This window comes from Pelodiscus sinensis, chromosome 23, assembly GCF_052426305.1.
Source record: "Pelodiscus sinensis isolate ZL-2025 chromosome 23, ASM5242630v1, whole genome shotgun sequence".
Classification (NCBI taxonomy): Eukaryota; Metazoa; Chordata; order Testudines; family Trionychidae; genus Pelodiscus; species Pelodiscus sinensis.
Window position 1 is genome coordinate 20842148 of NC_143074.1, and position 12563 is coordinate 20854710.

The 12563-nt window shown below is 55.6% G+C and overlaps 1 long non-coding RNA gene across 1 annotated transcript in view; it reads left to right on the forward strand.

Annotated features, from left to right (window-relative positions):
* The window catches only part of LOC142819319 (uncharacterized), a 24347-nt gene continuing 11784 nt past the window's right edge, over nt 1–12563 (forward strand). The window contains exons 1-2 of the long non-coding RNA XR_012897172.2: nt 1–569; nt 950–1115. This is a non-coding gene — a long non-coding RNA (uncharacterized LOC142819319). The remainder of the gene's footprint in view (nt 570–949; nt 1116–12563) is intronic.

Sequence of the window (12563 nt, forward strand, 5' to 3'; positions counted from 1 at the left end):
GAGCAGGCTTGCAGGTAGCCTGATGCATGGCTTCCCCTCGGAGGGACCTTCTATCGCATGGGCCCTGTAGCAAGCGGCATGCACAGGAATACTGGTAAGAAACCAGCCTTTACTGCATGGCTCCAGTCACTGGATGTAGACACAAGCAAGCCAGGAACTGAGTAAATAGAAGGGGTAACTGAGGCCCAGCAGTGCTCAACAGGTGACATGCTCAAGGCCTGTCGGTGAGTCAGTGGCATAGTCTGGAATAGATCTCAAGGGCCTCTGCGTTAACGGCCAGGCAACGATCCCCTCTTCAAAGGTCGGCGAACGCCGCGCTGGAGCAGGACGGCCACGGCGAGCGGGCGAGCCTCCCTTCCCCCAGGCAGCTGTACGTTTCCACTTCTCCAGGATCATTACCCCCTGGACGTCCTTAATGGCCCAAAGGTCAGGATCAGCGAGACCGGAGCCCACGTGTCTGAGGGACCCCGTGTGGAAACCTGACCTGAGCACTAGTCATTCGGGATCAACGCTGGGGGCCAGGAAATTGCAACAGACACGAACCTAAATACACTGTGTTTCCACCCCAGGTAATCAGGCCTTCTCCCCTATTCCGACTGACAGCTTAAACGCTTGAATTCTTGTGATGCTGCATTTCCAGGGGTCCTCAGAGCTGCAGGCTTCTCCCAGCCTGGTTTTCAAATCTGAGATGGGCCTGTAATTGGAGGCCTGGTTCATTCCCCTGAAAGGAGGCAGGTTCCCGGCGGGGGAGGGGGACGCTGCGGGAAGGGAGCAATTTACCTTATGGAATTATTTACCTGATTAGAGAGTTTATTTTACCAAAATTGCTTCAGAATGGGGCTGCCTGGCATGTCCAGTGGGGGGACTTCCCGGGGGGGCTGGGAAGCCTGGAGACAAGCGATTTGTGCGTATAATGGGACTAATCCAGCCGTCACAATTGCACCAACAGTGTTCACAGTGGCAGAGTGCTCCGTGCCCATTAATTAAAAATCGGTGAAGACGATTAGCGAGTGAAGGCATCAGAAGAAACCCAAGAGTTTCTCTCCCCTCCTGCCCCTGTCGCCAAGTAGACAGGCCAGATCCGGAGCGTTTTTACTGAAATGACTCCTCTAAAGGTAAGGGCTTCGGAGCTGACGGAGCGACCCCCTGCAGAGGTGCCGACACGTCCCCCGCTTCCTGGCCAATAGGTCCTTTCAGTTTCATGATTTTGTTTCTAGTAGCCCCAACGGTTCGGGTGGAGCATCAGCATAAAATGTTACCTGTCTTGTTCCCACGTGTGCCAGCCCAGAGCGGGCCGCATGGTTCCGGGGTGGGCCATGTGACGGGCGGTTTGCTCCGTGTGCCAACAATGCCACAGTCGGGCAGCGTCCTGTCCCCGGCTCCGATCCTGGGGCTGGCCCCGCAGTCCTGGGTGCAGGAAGGGCTGGCGGCAGAGGTAGGAGGGGACGCCACGATCCAGCTGCGGCGATCCTGGCCTGGTCCCTCGTCCAGGCACTGCTGCTACCTCCCACACCTCACACACACCCCAGCTCCCTGCCCTGAGCCCCTTACACCCCAACCCAGACTCCTGTACCCCACTTCCCCAGTCCCCTGCCATAACACTCCTGCACCTGCCCCAAACCCTCTGCCCTGAGCCCCTTACACCCCAACCCAGACTCCTGCACCCCACTTCCCCAGTCCCCTGCCGTAACACTCCTGCAACCCCCCAACCCTCTGCCCTGAGCCCCTTACACCCCAACCCAGACTCCTGTACCCCACTTCCCCAGTCCCCTGCCGTAACACTCCTGCAACCCCCCAACCCCCTGCCCTGAGCCCCTTACACCCCAACCCAGACTCCTGTACCCCACTTCCCCAGTCCCCTGCCATAACACTCCTGCACCTGCCCCAAACCCTCTGCCCTGAGGCCTTCATACAACCCAACGCTGACTCCTGCACCCCCACATCCCCAGCCCCCTGCCTTAAGATTGACAGAAGACAGCCTGAACGCACTAGATTTGACCAGTTAGATGTAAACTTCAAAGAAATGTGCGAAAAGATGCAGTGGCAGAAGTCCCCTGAAATCAAGTCTGTGAGTACAACGTTTCCTTTGTGCTATTGTTAACCAGCATGTCAGTTACCGGTCCTATGAAGCTGTGTGTTTTCAGTCATGCACAGGGGCATTATGACAGCTCTTTGGGGACCCCGCGTTCTGAATTTGTCATTTGGCTCTTTGGTCTGGGAAGGTGGCCGACCTCACTATAGTGTCTAGGACACCCCAGTGAAGGGGGCTCGCTTGCAGCTCTCCCTGGAAGAGGTGTTTCTATTTTCCCCTGGGGGCTCAGATGTTTGCCCCGAGCAGCGGTGCGGTTCTGTGCCGCGGAAGCGTGATGGTTTTGTGCCAATCTGATCCTTTTGCTGCCCTGTGGGAATAACAGCGCTGCCGTTCTCGGAGTCGCGGGGCCGGGGGGCTCTTCCCAAATCGGACAGACAGCTGGCAATCAGTCCCCCTCGCCGGGCGGGCGACACTTCCCGAGCAAGCCAGCCTCGCCCCTCGGCCGCTTCGAGAAGTGGGATGCGGATGGAGAAGGCGCTTTATCTGTGCACCACGAAGCCCACATTCTGCTTTGAGCAAGAGCTGGATCCCGCTGGCTGGACACGCAGGGCTGGGAACAACCAAAAAACACTCAGAGGAGCAGGATTGTCCACCCGTGTTTCCCTCCCATTCCCCTGCCCCACGGTCAACCCCCTGCCCCTATAATCCGTCCCTGCCTCCTAAATTGCAGGTAGGAATTTCCTCCTTGGCTCTCGCCGTCCTTCGTTGTTTTCCCCGCCTCGCTGGCCCCTCTCTCTGTCGTGACGCATCTGCCTGCTCCGTGGAGCAATTGGGGCAGCGACTCCCGTGGGAAAGTGAACCCCGCTAGCCGCAGGGAAGCCATGTTTCCTGCATAGTCCGTGAAGGGAGCGGAGCGCCGGACCTGCCTTGGCAGGGAGGGATTCTGTGAGCATCTGTGCACTAGGGTACCACCTTTGAAATGCAACAAACCCACCCTCCCTGCGCCCGGCCAGCAGGGTACAACCCCAGCCCCACGGCAACTCCCCCTTCAACCGCCGCTTACAGGAGCTCTGGGGGGAGAGCGCACACGGGGGAGATGAGCGGCCGCACGGATCACAAACGGGGGGTTGTTTTATCAGCGCGTTTTGCCAGCTGGACGTGCCCGTTGTCAGTTTCATGTCGGCATGTGTCAGGGAAGGTGCAGTTTTGGATGGAAGCTTTTTTTCTTTTTTTTTTTTCCCTGGGGATGTAGAAGGATCCCTTGCTCCGCCGCCCCTGATCTGCCATGGTTTCATGTGCCTCCCCTGTCTCCAGCTGCTGTACGTTCAGGGGCTGGGATCTGTTCAAGTGCAGAGGTGGGGACGCTGCCACAGCTGTCACCGAAGCGTTGAGCATCCTATTGTATTGATCACGCGAATCTTTAGCACGGGGGTGGGGAACCTAAGGACTGGGGGCCGGATGTGTCCCCCGCTTGCCTGGATCCAGCCCCTGAGGCTCAGGGCTCCCCCTCCAGCGCCCCATGAGCACACAGTCCCAACCAGCCTGGGCCCCTCCTAGGCTCTGGTGTGGAGGGGAACGTGGGGAGTGTCTTTCTCCTCCTCAGTCGAGGGCCAAGTTAGTGAAGGGGTTTGGGGGGTTTTCTGGCTTCTCCCTAGTGTTCGGCATCTGACTGATTTTTTTTTTTCCCCTGTGGATCAGCGACCCTTGACCCAAAAAAGGTTCCCCGCCCCTTTAGACCTAGGTTAAAAAAAAAATCCCCAGCAGATTAATTTCTTTTTCTGGCAACTGGCAAATCCATAAAAAACACTGGCCAGGCTGCTCAAATACCTGCCAGGTGGTAACCCCGCTGGGCATGTCTTAGGCCAGGGCTACTCAACTTTGGAAGCCCCGGGGGCCACAATGATATTCACAGCACATGCCGAGGGCCGCAACTTAAGTGTGGTTGCATAGACATGCAAATATAGATGCAAATCGCTTTCCCACAATGCCCTGGTGCTCCCGGCACCTCCTCCCTGGGGGCTAGAAACGCCGACACCCTGTACCCGTCTGTTCCAGCCAGCCCGTCCGCTTGCGTCTTTCAATGCTCACCCCGCCTGGGAGACGCCTCGCCGTTGTGGAGCGTGTTCCCAGTGGAGGCCGTGTTCAAGGGATCCCACCTGCGGGCCGTGTGTTGAGAAGCCCTGTCTTAGGCTATCATGATACAAGTCCACAGTACGCCTCTGAGGCCCAGCCCCACTGCATGGGACACTGTACAAGCCAGTACCAAAAAGACAGTCCCCTGCTTTGAGATGACTACAGCGCACCCTGCAGTCCCCATGCTGTACCTGCTGCCTGGAACACAGGGCTCTCAATGCCAGCCTCCCGCCCAGAGCACTGTGGGGCTCGTTGGAGGCGTGTTACATTTTCTTTCCAGGCCTCAGCCATTAGAGGTGTGACATTGTGACAGGTCCAAGCCAGTCCCCGAGCAAGCCTTGTTCTCTCCAGCAGAGCTACTTCTTCACGCAGCACACAGTCAACCTGTGGAACTCCTTGCCAGAGGATGTTGTGAAGACCAGAATTTTAACAGGGTTTAAAAAAGAGCTAGATAAATTCATGGAAGACAGGTCCATCAATGGCTACTAGCCAGGATGGTGTCCCTAGCCTCTGTATGAGTGACAGAGGTGGGATCGCTTAATGATTACCTGCTCTGTTCATTCTCTCTGGAGCACCTGGCATTGGCCACTGTTGGCAGACAGGATCCTGGGCTAGATGGACCTTTGGTCTGACCCAGTTCTTATCTGTGTGCTCAGCCACACGCCAGCCAGTGCAGTGACAGGACGGAGAGCTGTGGGGAATTCTGGGAAGGCAGAAGGGGGATGGGAGCATGCTGTGCGTTCGAGCACCTGCAGCTTCAGTCCTGCCCCTCTTCACAAAACTCAAGATGTGAGCCATTCCTTTTCTTTCTCATTCCCAGTTCCTGGTGAAATGGGCCTTGCCAAGACAACCCGGCCTGCCGCACGCTGGTGTAACTACTACCAGGTGGATTTGAACCTGGAACCTCTGAAGCGGGGTATAGAAACCTCTGCCCTCTGAGCTAAAAGCCAGCTGGCTCCCAGCCCATGCTGTAGAGGTCTCTTGGTCTTAATTGTTGCTGTGGTCTAGGTACCACTTGCATTGCTCAGTAACCACACGAGGGGTATGTCTACTCTAGACTACATGCCTCCGCCGACAGAGGCATGTAAAATAGGCTACCCGACATAGTCAGTGAAGCGGGGATTTAAATATCCCCAGCTTCATTAAAATAAAAATGGCCGCCGCACTGTGCCGGCTCAGCTGATCGTCGGCACAGCGCGCGAGTCAAGACACGGATCGGTCAACAGGGAACGCTTTTGTCGACCGCTCCTGTAAACCGTTTCACAAGATATAAGCGAGCAGTCAACAAAGACTTCCCTTGTCGACCGATCCGCGTCTTGACTCGCATGCTGTGCCGATGATCAGCTGAGCCGGCACAGTGGCGGCCATTTTTATTTTAATGAAGCCGGGGATATTTAATTCCCCACTTCATTGACTGTCGGGTAGCCTATTTTACATGCCTCTGTCGGCAGAGACATGTAATCTAGGCGTACCCTAGGGGTGTGTGTAACACTGGCAGGGCTGCATCGCCTTCCAGAAGAGCCGGATCCTCCTCCGAGGTCTTGTCGAAATTCCATAAAGCAGTCACCGATCAATCCGCTCCGTGGAATAATCACTGGAGTCAGTTTGCTTCCATTGCTCAGATCTAGGCCTCTTCAACCTCTGCCTACATGTCATTCTACAGTCCTGCCATGTGGTTTTCTCATTAACCTACCCTTCCGGGGGATGCCTGTTCACCCATGCAGTCTTAGTTGGACTCTTCCTACTAAATCCTTTAGCCCAGGGGTTGGGTATTTCCCGCTCCCGGACATTTGTCCATAGCCAGAAAGCGAACCCAGCCGACCCTACCTCCCATCCGCGGCAGATGCTGTTTTGCTGGGTGGGACCGTAGGAAGTATTCTGGTCTCCCTTAAAAGCTCCAATATCATCCCATAGTTTATTTTGTTTCTCTGGATCCTGGTCTTTGCAGCAACTCCAGCTCATTTACATGTGTATTGCGCCTGCCTCCGCGGGGGCTGAGGTCAATTGAAACTCAAGAAAAGAGGAGAAATTTATGCAAAACTGTTGATTGCATTTGTATGTAATGAAATCATCCAATATTCATCTGACTATAGACTCTAATCTGAAAGGAGAACTGAAGGACATAAGAGTCACTGGAAAGCCGTAATGAGCTTCTGTAGTGATTAAAAAAGCACTTGAGCTTTCTGAAAATCCAGCCAGAAATCGTGTCTAATCAACACTGAATATAGGTGGCAGAGATTGCACGGATACGTTTTGCAAAGCTCACTGTCGAAAATGTATGCAAGTTGTAAACTCTGACATGCCATCCGTGTTCGGGTTTATACAAATCCAGGAAGCTCACAATCAGCGCCCGGGCTCGTCCGCGGTGCAGAGCAATCTTGGTGGCTCTGCTCGATGACTCATAAGGAGCCCAATCACATCTATTTTGAAAGAGCCGTGTTGGTTTTTTTTTTTTTTTAAGGATGTGGAGAGCTTGCAGATTCCTCCGAGTTTTTCCTTCGTGTCGTTTCCAGTTTGCATGTTGTCTCCACGGCGGGTTTTTAATTTGAAAGGGGGTTTGGAATTTCCCCTGCTCCTCACTCCAAGACCCACGTCTGGTCCTCCTGCCACAACCACGAATTCAATAGCACCAAGGGATTCTCAGAAAACGAGACCATGGGCGTCCCTCTGTGGGGTGAATCCCCACCTGCACGGATACAGCGTGTTTGACAGAGGCTGGGAATGGGTGACGGGGGAAAGATCACTTAATTCCATGTTCTGTTCACTCCCTCTGCGACAGCGGGCATTGGCCACTGTTGGATGACAGGATGCTGGGCCAGATGGACCTTTGGTCTGACCCAGTTTGGCCGTTCTTATGCGGCCTCCACATCACTCATATGTCCCCCTTCAATCCTCATCTTCTGAGGGTCTGAACGGGAGGGGATTTCTGTCCTGGTCTAGTGAGGGTCTGATATTGGCTCTGTGAGGCCATCTGCACAGGGCTGAATGTTACCATTTGCCTTTTCTTAGTAACTTGAGTGGGAAAGGAACCAAGTTATTTAAAACCCATGCCCCTTTCTGCAGCCAAGAAAAGACACGTCAGCTCGCGGTGCAGCCTCCGCAGAATGGCACTCGTGTGGTCTCCCAGCTGTTTCCGCGGGTTCTTTCCAAGCAGAAGGAAGCCACAAGCCTTACCTCTGAGTTCACACTCTGAAAGTCAGATGGGGAGGTCGGGGGAAGGGACCAGACTCGTAAATCGCCGGGATGAGACGCTATCAAAACAGGATTTGAAGCAGTGATGTAAAAAGAGTTAAAATTTACTAACTGTGTAACAGATTACAGTGCAATTGCTTACGTGGGTCAATGCTGCTGGCCCCACCAGCAAGTTAACCTATAACTGGAAGCAATCAGCTGATGCTTATCAGTTAACCAGTTAAATTTCTTACGTCCCTAGTGTGAAGGGTGCAATGTGGGGCTGTTGGAGAGGTTTGATTTGCGACGGTAAATAGGCACCCCCGTGATGCTTGGCTCCTGTCTTCTCTTCCGTGCTATACAGGGTGGTCCCGCTCTAAGTCACCCTGGTAAATGTTGGTTCCGCCCTAGCATCGTTGGTGCTTCTGGGAACTGTTTTGTTAAGTCCTCCCATTCCCCGTTCTTCTGTCACGCCAAAAAAAAAACCCACCCCGATTTGCGCAAATGGAAGTCATCCACGGGGAAAAAATTCCCCACTTTGGCCTTTCGCTACCCATCCATGTTTTTTTGAATGTATCTTGGGCGTATAGCGGGGACGCCCTGTATTCCATTGCAACCTCTCAGCTAACTGGCTGCCCACTGTCATTTGCTGCTGAACAACCAAGCAGACCCCGGGGCCAGCCATGTCAGCCCAATGCTGCCAACAGCATCATGTTCTCTTACACTCAAGGACTGTCCTAGCATTGCTGAGTGCTCCTAGCCTGTCCAGGATTGTCTTTCCTCAAAATGCATCTGTTGGCATTTGCACCTGCTTAGTCACCTTTTGTTATCAGCTCAGGGTGAGATGGAAGTCAAAGGGAGATTTCCCCCTGTATTGCTAAGATCCTCCGTTATTTCATCTTTGCTGCTACTTAGTCAGGCCAGGTCTTCACTAAATGGAAGCTCAATGCCGCGATCAATCTTCCCGCATTTGATTTAGCGGGTCTAGTGAAGACTCGCTAAATTGAACTCAGAGGGCACCCCCGTTGGCGACTGGTACTCCTGTTTCTGCGAGGAGTAAGGGGAGTCGATGGGAGCATTTGTGCCCGTTGGCCTCTTGCTGTGGGGATGGGGAGGGGGGAATCGAAACCAGGTTGTAACTGGAGTTGCATATCTTGATTCAACCTTCCCTTTTAGTGTAGACCTGGACCAAGTGCCTAACCCGGAGCAGGGACGGAGCGAAAAGCTGGGGCGCCGACTTGGCATTGGCCTGTGTTTGGTAGAGCCTCACATAGAACAAAATGGGCATAAGTTGCTGCCACGTTGCAATGGTAGTGTCTCACACTCACTTTGCACTAGTGCAAATACCATGCAAGCGTACCAAAGATCAGGTCCTGAGCAACTGGCGCTGCTCTCCCTTCTCCCTAGGAGGCACTCCAGATTTACCCCCCACACGAGGCCCTCCCAGCTCTGCCCAAATTCGGCATTGCAGCATGTTCAAGTAACTTGCTCTTTGTGGCTGGTGCCACAGAAATAGGGTCCTGAAAACCAGCCGGAGCAGTGCTGCATGGTGCCTCCGAGGCTGACCTCGTGCCATGGATCACAGCTCTTAGTTACCCCCGTCAGCCAGTTCTCCCCACATGCCTGTGGCCATCCATGTGCGGGGGGCGGCCTGCAGAGTGCAGCACTGCGTCTGCCCCCGTACTCCAAGCGTTTGGTCTTCCTCTGATCGGCTGTGACTGGCCGAGGGGATGCACACTGCATCCTGACAGGCGCACTTGGTTCATGCCGGTCCTGCTGTCGCCGTTCTAGTGGGCAAATTCTGCTCCGGTTTCGGGGGAATCTGCCCTAGCTGCAGTGACAGGAAGGGCGTTATGCGGGGAGAATTCAAGCAGATTTTAGCTCTCGGTGCTTTCGGTTTTACTACGGGTGCTGTTGGCTCACAGAGGCTTGCTCACTCTAACCTGCGTAGCTAGCGCTCTTTATTTCACTGTCAGCCCCAACCAACTGCAGGGGGCTTAGTAAATTCTTTAGCTGAGTGACTCTGCCTACGCATGTCCAGTTGGACGGAAGAGACCCCAGCGGGTGAAGGTTTGGCAGGCCTGCACCCGTGTCGCTGGAACCAGTTTCCTCTGTGCTTGGCGAGAAGGTGGCAGCCTTCCAGACCCCGGCTGAGGGAGTCACTTTTCAAGCGGCTGGAGCCACGCCCAGCCTGCGTGGTATTGTTTGGTGCTACGAGTTTAGTTCACGAGCGGGAGCCAGATGCTACGGTCCCGGGGCTGGTGCATCTCTAAATGGTCCACCATGTTCCTCCATCCAATGGCTCCCAGAAACAACCGGCGCGCCATTCCTGGCCTGTGGAAGAGTGTGGGGGGCAGGAGCCAAACCTACCACCCCTTGCTACCTTCACAGGCTTCCTCTTGCGTGTGACAGCGCACGAGGTGTGCAGAGCCAGCCCCGAAGGAGGGGGCAGTCGTTCGAGGCGGCGGTACGCCAGGCTGGGTTCTGCAACAGGCAGCCCCAAAACCGGGACCCCTGGAGCGTCGTGCGTGAGCCTTGTGAAGGGGCGTCTGCCCCACACGGGCCCTTTTAAGGGTTAAAACCCAGCCCTGGGATTGGGCTGAGAGCAGAGCCCACAGCTGAGGCAGATATTAGCCAATTAGGGCCCAGCGGGGGCTGTATAAATAAGGGCTCCTGGAGAGGTGGAGACAGACCCACGCTTGTGCCAGCTGGGGAGCCAGAGGTTTCCTGAGACGGAGCAGGGCTGGGGAAAGGCAGGCAGAGCTGGAGAGCTTGGGGCTGAAGCAAGGCCTGAGAGTACCAGAGCGGCAGGGCGACTGCCAGGCTGGGAAGAGGTAGCAGGGCCACACCCCTTTGCCAATGTTGAGTGGCTTTTTCAGGCTGTAGTTTGCCCCTGTGGCAGGGGCTAGATGACGACAGGCACTGGGTCAAGGTGGGTGTAGGGAAATTGGGGGTTTCCTGGGAGAGGAGGACCCAGCCCTGACCTAGGACAGCCTGAGGAGGAAAGGACACCGTGACCAGGAAGGGACACTGCGCTGCACCAGCAGATGACCAGCCACAGAGGCTGGGACACCGACCAGCAGAGGGCGCTCTGAGGCAGGAGCGCTGATTCCTGGAACGACCAGTAGGAGGTGCCGTGGGGGGAGACGGGGGGAGGTGCTGTGGGGGGAGACGGGGGGAGGTGCCGTGGAGGGGGTAGGGGAGAGGTGCCCGCCCCATGAGAAGCCTCCTCAGCCTGAGCTAAAAGCCACCTGGCTCCTAGCTACAGCTGCTGAGCAAACTCCTCCTCTGTCAGTGCCACTCCATGGGTTAGCGCACACCCCCCCAGTCGAGGTGTAGGTTACCCAAGTCCTGCTAAACCACCACACCTGCTTCCCCTCAAAACGGCTCTGAGCATGGTCATCATTCCCCGCAGTCACGTCGGTGCAGGTCTGAGGGGAGCTCTTCTGTTGGGGCAACCTTGGTGTCTAGCAAAAAAAAAAAAAAAAAAAAACCCCACCCCAAAACTATTTGATAAATGTCAAAAGAAATGAAGTAATCAGCTGAAAGCAATTTGCTGAGCCGTGGAACCGCCTTGGGCTTCCCGTTTTCCTTTATTCATTTATCATGAGAGACGCTTTCGGCCAAAATACACAAAGCAGAGAAATTGTTGACATGTGGGGCCCAAGTCTAGAAAATCTTTCATTCCCGCCCCCACCCCCTGGTCTGTGCACAAAATAACTTTTTTTTCTTGGCTGTTTGTTTAAAGGCTACAGAGAACTCAGACCCAAACGCCCTTTGGAGCTGGGTTACTCCATAATTCACTATTTCCTCTGTTTAGGAGGATAAACTGTGTTCTTAGGAAGTACCTGCTGCTAATGAGGGGCAGGCGGCTGCTACAAAGCACCCGACGCTTAGCACAAGTTGTGCTCCACACCGGGGCCACGCTTTCCTTTGGAAATCCTGCAGCCAGGGGAGGGGCGCAGAACGTGGCTTTTCGGGAGGCTTCTAGCGCTGCGCTTTCAAGTTCTCTTCAGGCGAGTTTAGTGCTGGCCAAAGCTGCTGGATTAACAGCTCTGGAGTTTCAAATCTCTGTATTCAGGAAACTGCTACAACCCAGGCAACAGAAATCCCACCCCCACCCCCCCCCCCCCACACACACGCCTCTCTGCTCAGGAGCACTCTGGGCCAAGGACCAGCCGAGCCTATCAGTGAGCACGACAAGCCCCCGAGCTCGTGGGTTTGGCAGCCGTCACCACGGCCGCGTCCAGCCACATGGAGATTTGGGCCGTGCAGTGAGCTGTCCCGGCTGGCATGCTGCACGCGGAGCTGTCCCGTGCCCAGCAGCCAGCGAGCCTTACGCCAACCCTCCTGCGACGGGAAGGGACTGGAGTGAGAGGGAACGGCCAGGGCTGGTTTTGAACACTGCTTTCTGATTGTATTATAGCTGAACCACCACGGCCTGGTGCACAGCTGGGCCAGGAGCAGGCGAGTTCCCCTTCGGCACTTCCCTTTCTTCGCCCAGCTTGAGGGTGAGGGATAGCTGGGGTCCAGGCTGCGGCGGAGGGGGAGAAAAGAGGACCGTTGCCCTGGCGACTCAAAGGGATACAGGGCTCCTGGCTGTCACCGTGCAGCAGAGGCCTAGGCTCGTTAAATGGCCGCCGAAGCACCGCGCTGCACGCTCCGTGTGGTTCGGAGGGCTGGGGGGGTGGCGTGGCGCGCTCTGGACAGCACATCATGCTGGTTGGCCCTGGCCCCACCCTGCCTCTTTGCACCCAAGGCCCCCCCCCGCCCTTCCAGGAGTGCAGAGCCGCCCCCTCCCCATTTCCTCTCTCACCCCTGAGCCCGCGTGGGCTGCCGGCTCCCCCAAAGGACGGCAGAGCCTTCAGAACTGAGTGCTACACCGGGCCTTCTGGGAAAGGAGGCTCCTGCCAGGCCAGCCTTCTGCGCCGCGTGACTGGACTCAGGCTATCGCCAGCTCTGGGCTTTTTGAGCTCTCTGGTCCCACTGGGCCAAAGCTACGCTGCGTCCCTGGCCCGGGCACAAATTTCAGCCAAGCCCCTTGGGGGAGACACCTGCGGAGTTGCCGACTTGAGGGCCAAATGGCCCTGCTGCTGCGGTTGCCTTTTAGGCCCCGTCTAACCCCACTTCGCAACAGGGACCTAGTTACACCAGAGCAAGGGAGCTTAGTGTAGACAGGCCCTAATGGGAATTTCATGGCAGGGGGTGTAAGAAAGCTCTGCAAGGG